General features: G+C 42.2%; 1 pseudogene; it reads left to right on the top strand.

Moving 5' to 3' along the window:
* The first annotated feature begins 8,781 nt into the window (after positions 1-8,781).
* Positions 8,782-10,463, top strand: part of LOC140616373 (small ribosomal subunit protein uS2-like) — a 28,522-nt pseudogene continuing 26,840 nt past the window's right edge.

The following is a 10,463-nucleotide window of genomic DNA, read 5'->3' as shown; positions in this document are numbered from 1 at the left end:
CCACTGTGATTGAGCCTCATCTAATCTCTTGAGGGCCAGAATAGAACAAGATGGCGGACTATGGGACTTCTTAAACTCCAGTATTATGTGAGCCAATCCTTGTGGTAAATCTCCTCTTACATCTACATATATATGTCCTATTGGTTCTGTTCTCTGGAGAACACTAACAATCCTATTTATAGGCTCTCACAAAAGCATGGTAAAAAGGCTAGGAACCTTCACAAAGCAAGCTTAAAACCTGTTTGTTGTTAGAACAATGAACAGAATCTCTTGGGATTGCTATTTCTTTCTTTCTTTTAAGAAACTTAAACATTACAAAACATATGCTTTTTAATGTGAAGAGATTATAAAACAAATAAGTCTGTTATACATATAATAAATATAGTGCTCCTTTATCCAAAAATGTACTTGATGTTCTTAACAAAGAATATATAAACTTTCCACACACATATATCTAAGTAGCCTTTTCTGTCATCGTGATACTTGCCATTTAGAAATAGTTTGAGGTGATTGGTCATTTATTACATCTCCTGGGAACTAAGCACCGAAAGCACATTCATTCATCCAGGTCTTTGGAATATGGAGATGAATATAATCTAGGTTCTTTTTCCGAAATTTCTCAGAGTATGTTAAGAATGGTTCCCTCCAGTAACTATAGTATAGTATGGTGCATGCTAAAGTTTAGAAATATACTAAGCATCATGAGAACAGATAGAAAGAAGTTATTAGTTGAATACTTGCGAATCTGGTAAATTTTGAGGTCATTTAGTAATTCATAACATCTTCCTGCTCAGGCATTAATCCCAGATACATGCTATTTCCTTCCATTGTGAGAACCTCAAAGATGCTCATGTGTGAATTTGCAGACAGAGGGCGCCAGTTTCTACTCTCAGCTGAGCCAGGGATGTGTGTAATAACATTTTAATTTTTCTCTGTAGAAGCCGGCTTTTCTTCCCCTCCATCTCCTAAATTTGCAGCCTTCCACATGCTTGGGTGGGAGCATGTGTGTCTCACATTCTAGTTCAGCAACACTGGCTTCATTTATAGAGCATGCCAGTCTGCGAGCCCTGTGGTTCCACCAAGCTGAGATAGACTCTGGTTATATCCAGAACATCTTCCCTGTAAGCCCTGGAAATCTGTGTGGAACCAGCCCAGAGGTCTGTGTGTACTCTCACTCAGTCTAGAGAAGTGTAGTGTAGGTGAGGGCATTCACACACCATTATAAGAAGTATATTTGACACCTCACCCCAGGGAAGTGATATGTGCTGACTTAGTCTGAGTTAACTGGAAACAGACCTTGAGACAAAGAAAAACATGTAGAGGGCTTCCTGTGGATTGCTCTTAGAAGACACCCTGTAGGAAGGTCAGGAGGACTGGATTAGGCGATGGGAAAAACTGATCAGCAATGCTGTTACAACCAAAGTTTCAGTTGAACCCAAAGAGAACTCTGGAGCTGAGCCAGACCTTCAGAATTGTCTTAAAATGGGTCAAGGGTACAGGATCTGTGTCCTCACATTAGCCAGTCCCTGACTATGGGCTGCCCCCGAGGAAGGAGGGTAACCTTGGATGAATTAGTTCTCTGCAGCCAAGGGTGATTGCCAGGGAGGGATGCAGCTATGGCAGCAGGGGGGATGGATGTTAGGAGAAAAAGGGATCTTTTCTCCTACAGTCTAACTTGAGTGTCATTCAGATCTACTAACATTACATCTCAACCTGAAAAAGGTCCTTCAGGATTCTGATTGGTCTCATTTTCTAGCAATTTACAGGCAAAGGATTAGTGAGACAAACCATACCTCTTACTGCTACAGTTGACCTTGAAGCCCTAACTGATACTTTCTCCCCACTCTGTCACCATTCTAAATACTCCTCACCTTGACTCACACTATTACTATTCTAAGTCTGGTGGGGTGAACCAGATCCTCATCCCTTAGGGATCCGAGCCCCTGGTTGCTATGCTTTTCTTAGGACATGCCTACTGTATCTTTCAATTTACCTTAAAACAGGGCATGTAAACACTAAGGGATGTCTCAGTGCCAGAGATATTCTATTCTGCCCCCATTGTCTAGCAGCAGCCCCGACTTCTGTTGTATGATTCCTTTCCATGCCTATTGGTCTTTTAGTATGAGTAATTCAAAATGACTGCTGGCAGTGGTAGCTTAAAGTTTAATGAACTCTTACTGAGAACCTACGTCAAAGTATCTCCCCTCTGAGAACTAAGATGTCTAGACCCACAGAGCCTAAGGTCGTAGGATTGAGAGAATAGATTCCCAAGTAGAATATAGGTTGATGGTTAAGTGGGCCCATTCCTATTTTTAGTTTTCTGACTCAGGTATTCTACTTATAGGAGATGCAGTGCCATACAATAGCTATTAATTTAGGATCCATACTATGTCTAGGTACTGGTATCGTCTTCATGTTGACATCTCAGTGGCTTCTTTAAGAGCCCTTTCTACCATTCTATAATGGTTGTGACTCTTGAGGGTACAGGAGGTGGCAGGACAAGTGGATCCCATGGTTGAATGTCCACTGCCAATGCAGAACTTTTTTTTTTTTTTCTCATAAAGTGGGTCCCTTGTTCCAAGGCAATGTTAGTTAGGATTTTAAGTCAGTTCATAAAATCTTCAAGTCCTTAGATAGTTGTAATTGTAAGCCCTATGCATAGAAAAGGCAAGCCCATACTGGATTATATATTGATATTAATCAAATAGAATCATTGGTCTTTTTAGGGTGAAAGGTATCCAGAGTAGTCAACTTGCTATCAAGTGCCTAATTCATCTTCTTAAGAAATGGTGCCAAATATGGGACTTAGCCTTAATTTATGTCACTGGTAGGTTGAATATTCAGTGGCAGCAGTAGCTAGATCATTTTTGGTGAGTAGCAGCATATCCTGATGGAGCCATGCATAGCTTCCATCCCTTCTATCATGATTATCAGGAGTTAGGGTGGCCCATAACAAACACCAGAGAATGTCAAATGACTGGTCGTTCTGTCCACTTGATTGTTTAGGATCTCTCCCATTATGGGTACTCTTTTGTGGTTCTTAGTATGCCATACTAAATTGTTCACACTCTATATTCATTCCTATTTGTTTATTGAGATGAGCTTCCTGAGACCTTGTTCTAGTCTTTCAATCTTTCTCTTTCAGGAACCTGGTCCAACTGGCCAGTCCAATAAAAGATACCCTAAGTCTATGAATATTTTTACTTTGGGCCATTTCTCTCTCCAAAGATGGAAAGCCAGATGCACTGCCCAAAGCCTTTCTAATTGGTAAGATTTGTCCTCATTGCTCTCTTTTAAGGACACTCCTCTTGAGGCCATAGAGTAATAGCTATCCATTTTCAGCTCACACTGACTTACCAAGATGACCTGTCCATGAAATAAGCTCAAACCTTTTCCTTCTCCATCAGCTGGGTATAGGAAGCCCAAACCCCCACCCCTGGACAGCCTAGCCCCAGCAATAGATGTGAGCTATAGGAGGGAGGCATCATCAATGGTAGGTGACATGGGGATTGAGATTACCTTTTTTTTTTTTTTTTTTTTTGAGATTACCTTCTTAGATAGCTTACTAGCAGATCATGCTCATGGCCACTCCCAGATATACCTCTCCCAGTTTACAAAGAATTGGCTCTGGGTTGGCCTGGTTTTATGACTTCATAGGTATGATAGGCCTGGCTCCTGATGGGCCATGATGCCCATTCTCAAATAGTCCATCTTTACGAGGATCTCATGGCAAGCTAGGTCCTGCCTTTCAAGTGTTGCAGATGGCATGATCTTGCTCCCAAACCCTAAGGGTCACATTGTGATTCCTACTGGGGCTTGCCATCAGCATTACTTGGTGTTTTTATTCTAAACACAGAAATCTCTAATACTACAAGGTCTGCCAGGTTGTATGGCCAAATGACAGGACTACTTGTGCCACAGCTTGGACCTGCTGCAGAGCCCTTTCTAGGCCTCATTTAAAGCTGGCAGCCTTTCATGTCACCTGGTAAGTGTGTCAGGGCAGCTTTCCAAGTGTAAAATATGTTCCCTTCAGAATCCAAAGAAACCTATAATGCATTGTGCTTCTTTCTTAGTGGTGGGAGATGCGAAATGCAATAATTAGTCATTTATTTGGGGAATATCCTTCTATGTCCCCAGACCATTGGACACTAAAAACTTCACTGCTGTGGCAAGACCCTAAAACTTTGTAGAGTTCATCTATTCCTTCTGGAGTATGTGTACTTTACCAAGGCCTCCAACACATCTGTCCCTTCTTACTTGCCTGGTCTAGTTAGTATGATATTACCAAGATGGTAGACTAATTTATGGTTTTGGAATATTCAGATGTTTCAGTTCTCTTTGGTAGAAGGAAGGTGAATTAACAAAGTCCTGGGGCAAGACTATAAATGTATACTGTGGTTTGTAAGCGCACACTGCTTGTGAAAGAGAGGAGGGAAGGAATGGCTTTACTAGAGTAGTGTCTGCATATCATGTACTGGAGTCTGTGTTAATTTACTCTAACAAGGTACCATAGTGGATGATAGCTACATTTGGGGATGCTTTTTGGTTACTGGCAGTGTCTATTGTCATCCACCATGATCTATCTGGGTTTTGAGATCCTAGCATTCCCGTTGCCATCAGGAAGTCCAATTCTGTATTAGCATCTCCTACTGTCAGGTCAGAACCACCGTAAGAGGACAGAACCCTGAGCATCTTAATGGTGCTGGTGTCATTTTCCCAGCACATTCCTTATCACTTTAATAAATGGGCTGTCCTCCTAGTCTGCCATGGAACATTGTTAGCTGGTAGTTTTTCTGCCAATGTCCACCTTATAATCTCCACTTTCCTGAGCCTTTGTACTCATCTTTCATCATCTGTCATGGAAGTTCTGGTATATCTGTTTAGTTTGGACCATTGGTTTTTCCAAGATTTACAGATTCAACCTGGAGTTTATCAGTGCCTTCTCCCAGAATTTTTGCCAGAGTGCTACATTCTGTATTATGAGGAAATTTTAATATATTTGCCAGCAAAAACCAATTCTCTTTTATCCGACCTTGTTCCTTCCCTTAATCCATCACCCTTGGGATCTAGTTCAATCCACTCCCAACTCCTTCTGTATTTATTAGCTCCTCTCTTCCCTTAGATGATCTTGTTGTCTGTGTCTTGATTCAATCATGATTTTGACCATGATCCCTATTAGCCTGATTGATAAAAGGGAAGATTGGAGCAGGGATCCTGAGGGCAGCCAGTAAATCTTGTAAGGCACCTGACTTATTTGAGACCTCTGACTGATACTCATGAAGGGAGGTGCTCACTATCTTCCATTTCGGGGAATAGGCCACTTCTGCAGGTTCACAGTTTTGGAAGAAATAGGGAGTTCAAAATTCTCAATTACATTAACCCAGATAACCACATCCTATGTCTCAAAGTTCCACTCTTTTTCTGTTATGGCTTTGACCTTGGTGTAAGAGACTTGCAAGGGAGGAACTGAACCTCCTCTGAAGCTCTGCTGCTCTTCCATGGTTAAGTCCTGAACCTAGTCCTTCGTGCTAATGGCCTTGTGCTTCAGGAGTTCAAAATGTTCTCTAACGCTGCCAAGGAGATCCTGCTTTCCTTGAAAATCATTTTACCTTGGGGCACCTGAGTGGCTCAGTGGTTGAGCATCTGCATTGGGTTAGGTCCTGATCCCGGGATCCTGGGATAGAGTCCTGCATTGGGCTCCCTGCAGGGAGCCTGCTTCTCCCTCTACCTATGTCTCTGCCTCTCTCTGTGTGTCTCTCATGAATACATAAATAAAATAAAATAAAAAAGAAAATCATTTTGCCTTGAATTGTCAATAAATTACTATGAGCCAGATTCTTCTGATTGCCATGAGTGAATCAGTGACACTCAGCAACAGCCACCTATTCTATGGTTGTTCTAGTTATTTCCTTGCATGCTTATCCATTCCAGAGACATTACTCCAACCACTGCATTATCTTCCACTAGTGTCCTAACACATTTGGTAGACATTTGTAATTGCACTGTAACAGCACATCAGAGACTATCCATAATATACCCACCAACCACCAGTGATGGTGTCTACACCTCCAGCTGGCAAATGGGGTAATCACCTCCAAACTTCTATTTTATAGTCCACTTCATAGGATCACTCCTGGTATAAATGGCTTAGATTGGGTTCTCTGGAAACAGACTACAAGACAGAAAAGTTAATTCAGGGTATATTGAGAAGTGCTCTTGGGAGAAACACATATCCCCTCCCCCGCCCCCCCAAAATGAGAAAGGTAAGATTAATAAAGAAGAGGAAGAAGTAGGAGGAGGAGCAACTGGCCTTAAATGCACTTTTCACTGAGCGGTCAGTCAATTGCATGAGGAGCTTAGAGCTAGGCTGGCCTTTCAGTATTTCCCCAGTTGAGGCAAAGGTGCTGAGGCTTTAGAGTCTCATATCAGCTCATCATTGGCCACAGTTTGTCTCTTACAAGGAGCATAACCTTCCAGCAATTCCTGATGACTGAGGGCAATTCCTAGTGAACGATTCAGCTGTGAATTGTTCTAACCAGCTGAGGATGGGAGGAATCAACCCTGATGAAGGGATCTAAGAACATCTGCCCACTGCAGGTACCCTGTACTCATGCTGCCCATTGAGCAACCTGGAAAAAAGCTGGATTTATGAAGAATGGGGGAGCAAAGATAACATAGTGGTAGTGGCAACACCAACTTCATACCTACCTAGGATTATTAGACATGATTCTGCTTGGGTTTTTGGAAAAGTTATTCAGCTTTTTTTGTGCCTAAGTTTCTTTAACCATAGAATGAAATTACTAACGCATATAGACCTTGAAATGGTACCTAGCATATTCAGCAGAAATATTGTTGCTGTTGTTATTGGCATTGTTCTTATTCTTGTTTTTTTTTAATTTATTTTTTATTGGTGTTCAATTTACTAACATACAGAATAACCCTCAGTGCCCGTCACCCATTCACTCCCACCCCCCGCCCTCCTCCCCTTCTACCACCCCTAGTTCGTTTCCCAGAGTTAGCAGTCTTTACGTTCTGTCTCCCTTTCTGATATTTCCCACACATTTCTTCTCCCTTCCCTTATATTCCCTTATTTTTCAGCAATCTTAACTCATTTTCAAGCTGTTTTTCCCTTTCCATCTCCCTCTAACCTGGTCTTTCACTGTTTTCTCCTAAAATTTAAATTCCACTTCTATCTTGCTGATTTCCTTTGTTCCTGAAAGATGCCATGCACTGTGCTTACACCATCTCCCTTCCTAGGCTCTCTGCCTTCATTGGCCTCCTAAAAAAGTTACCTAAATCCATCTTATCCTTTGAAGGAGTGGAAGGAGCATCTGCTTTGATTCAAGAAGTCTAGTTTAATTCTCAGATCCACTACTTACTTAAGTTTTGTGACTTTGGGTAAGCCATTGATCATACCCGAGGATGATTTCCTCACCTATAAATTGGGGATAGTAGCACTGCTACACTAGCTCATTATGAGGAATAAATGTGATAACTAGGTTAAACTCCCAGCACAATGCCAGGCACATTGCAGTTACTCAATAAATAGGAACTATTGGATATAGTGGTAAGCCTATGAATATCTAACCACAGAGTGATTCAAAGCACAATTATTCAAAGCCTGTAATGTGCAGGGACCCTTGGGAACAGATAGGGAGGTAGATGCAGGAGCTGCAGCCCCTCCCTTGAGGATGAAAAGAGTTTCCCAGCTTTTCCCAACTTCATTTGTGCACATCTCCTCTCTCCACCCCTCCCTCCTTAAAATACCCAAAGCATAGACCCATTCAGCATCTGAGCACCCAATTTCAATTCTTTTTGGAATTGTTCCTTACATTTTCTCACATGTCAGTTATGGCTCTCGAAATAGACTATGAGCTGCTTGAGGGGGGAAACTGTTGTATTCCTTTTACCCACACACAAAACCTAACATAGAAATGGGTGCATGCCCTGTGCTCTCTAGGTATTTTTTTAGATAAATTAATAAATGAGTATTTATGATTCTTGATTAAAATCATAATAAAGAAGTTTCCACTTTGCAGGTGGAAACCTGCTAGTCATGGCATCAGTTTTGTAGGCTGTGACCTAAAAATGTATCTACCATGCTACACCAGTGTTTGGTGAAACTTGTTTCAGTGTTGAACATGTCATGGGCTGGGTTGGGTTGTGGGGTAAAAGTGTATTCTTTACTATGGACCATGGTAAAAAACCAAAAAACCAAAAACTACTTCCAGAATCCAGAATGCATACCACAAGTTTCCTAGCGGGGATGTTCAGGTCCTCATGGGCAGAACTAAAGAAGACCTTGGACACCAGGACCTCGGAGCAAGAGAGGCAGCAACAACTGGGTTTGGGAAGGCTCTCCTGGGGTTTGTGGGGATTAGAGAAGATATGCAGTTAAGAGAAGGCGTGCTCAGGGCCCAAACACAATCACTCAAACTGCTTATCATCTGGGCAACAAACAGGGACTGCAGGCACACCTGCAAATCTCAAGTGTCTTTCCCTCAGAAATCTTAATACCCTGAAATTGCTCAAGATTTTCCTCTTGGGATCCCTGTTTTCTCTAGAGCTTTAGGTGGTAATAGAAACACTATTGCCCACATTCTCTCTCCCACTTATTAATTTGAAAAGATAGATTGGAGTCATTAACCTTTAGAGATTCAGTGATAATTTCTTTTTTTCTACGATAATTTCTTGATGCAAAATTTGTACACAAAGTTTGACAATTATGAGGTGACCACAGGACAATGTCCATGAAACTGAAATTACTCTGGGAATTCTAAGATGGATGACCTCTCCGTCTATGGGAGGTTTGAAATTGCATTTAAAGCATCTTTGGCTCAGGCACCTTTGGGAGTTGGAAGCATCCTGCCTGTGGGAATGTCCGACCTCATGCCCTTCTATCTTACCTTCCAGAGTCTGCAGTTGGGGGACATGAATTCTGGTGCTCTGTTCTCCATGAATGCTTCTCACCTTTCTTCCTGGAGCCTGGGCCTAATGCCTGGCTGTTTGCTATTTGTACTTTGAAAAGTGCTTTAATTGGGAAAGTAAAATACAATACCAAATGCCTTTTTTGTGCCTTGTGAAAGTCCTCTAAAGCTTAGCTTAACTCAAAGAGCTTAAATCAATAGCACCGGCCCATTTTCTAATCACAGGGAATTTAATAATGATCAGGAAAGCCATTGTCAGTCTGATCAGTGGGACTGTTAGGACTTTAACTCCTGGAAAACAGCTTCATATCAAAATTACATACTGTTATCATATTAAACGTCACTCAGAAGGGTATTAAAATCCTTTGGAGAGAAAGCATTACAGGGGTTCTATCAAAATTACTTTATATGCTGATGAGCTGGAGAAAGCTAAGGCAAGCCTAGGGGTTGAAAGGAAGAAATTGTTCCCTTTTTACCAGAATAAACCAAAATCAGGAAGGGGGAGCGTTTTGGTGTCTGCATCTCTAATTCTGGAAGTCCCTTGAGACGCTCCAGCCCAAGAGCTGGAAAGTTTACTCTTATCCCTGAAGCCTGGAAAACCTCTTGGGTCCATCAGGGGAAGAGCAGCTTCAGGTCATTCCAGGACTCCTAGCAAAGTGTAGGACTCCCTGGCCCTAGCTACTTAACCCCACTAATTATCATAAGTCCCAGGGTAATGGTGCTTCCCAGTGGTAGATTCCAGCCACATACATTTTATAGGTGCTGCTGAGGATTCCAATCCCAATTATTCATGCAACAGTTGAGCCTTTGTGAATTGAACTTGACGCTGTTGTTTTAGGGATTAAAATTTCAGAGAGAATCATTTAACTGGGGGCAGATTGTTGGCCTTTAATGAAACCCTAAAGGAAATGGAGAAGGGTGTGGACAACAGGGAATAAGCAAAAATTAAGAAGAGGAACTAATTGAAAAAGCTAGAAAAGGAGGCGGGGCAAGAGAGCGAATGTGTTTCCTGTCAGCCCAGCCTGGCCACCTGCCTCTGCACACAGGGGTTCTTCCAGCAGCTAAACATCTGTATAAAGAGAAGGGGAAATGAGTGTGTTTGGGCTTGCTGGAGTCTGCACCTCCTATTATGTCCCACATCAGACACTATCCCCCTATCCTGGGGCCGCTGGCTTCCTGGAGACCAGGTTTTCCCAAGCCACTGCCACTAAGCCCAGCAGAATTCCAGATGTGAAGCCTGTATCCTGAGTCACCAGCTGTGGGGGCAGCATGCCCACTTAGTACAAATGGAGATTCCATCTCCCCTTCACTGTTTTAGCAGTTAAGACTTTAGCATCACACTTCGTAGGTTTTAACCCCTTTGGCTCTTTGAGAAGGCTTTAGCATCTTATACATTAAGAAATGTATATTACATGTAGAGGCCCAAACACTGACTTTATATTCAAAAAACTCACACTCAAAGACAGTAACTGAGCCCAGCTGGCAAGTGGCAGCCTGTGGCCAGGAAACAGACTGTGTGCTTGTCTATCTCCATGT

The sequence above is a fragment of the Canis lupus genome, chromosome 24 (genome assembly GCF_048164855.1).
Source record: "Canis lupus baileyi chromosome 24, mCanLup2.hap1, whole genome shotgun sequence".
NCBI classification, from domain to species: Eukaryota; Metazoa; Chordata; class Mammalia; order Carnivora; family Canidae; genus Canis; species Canis lupus.
This window is presented reverse-complemented; position numbering and strand designations above follow the sequence as displayed.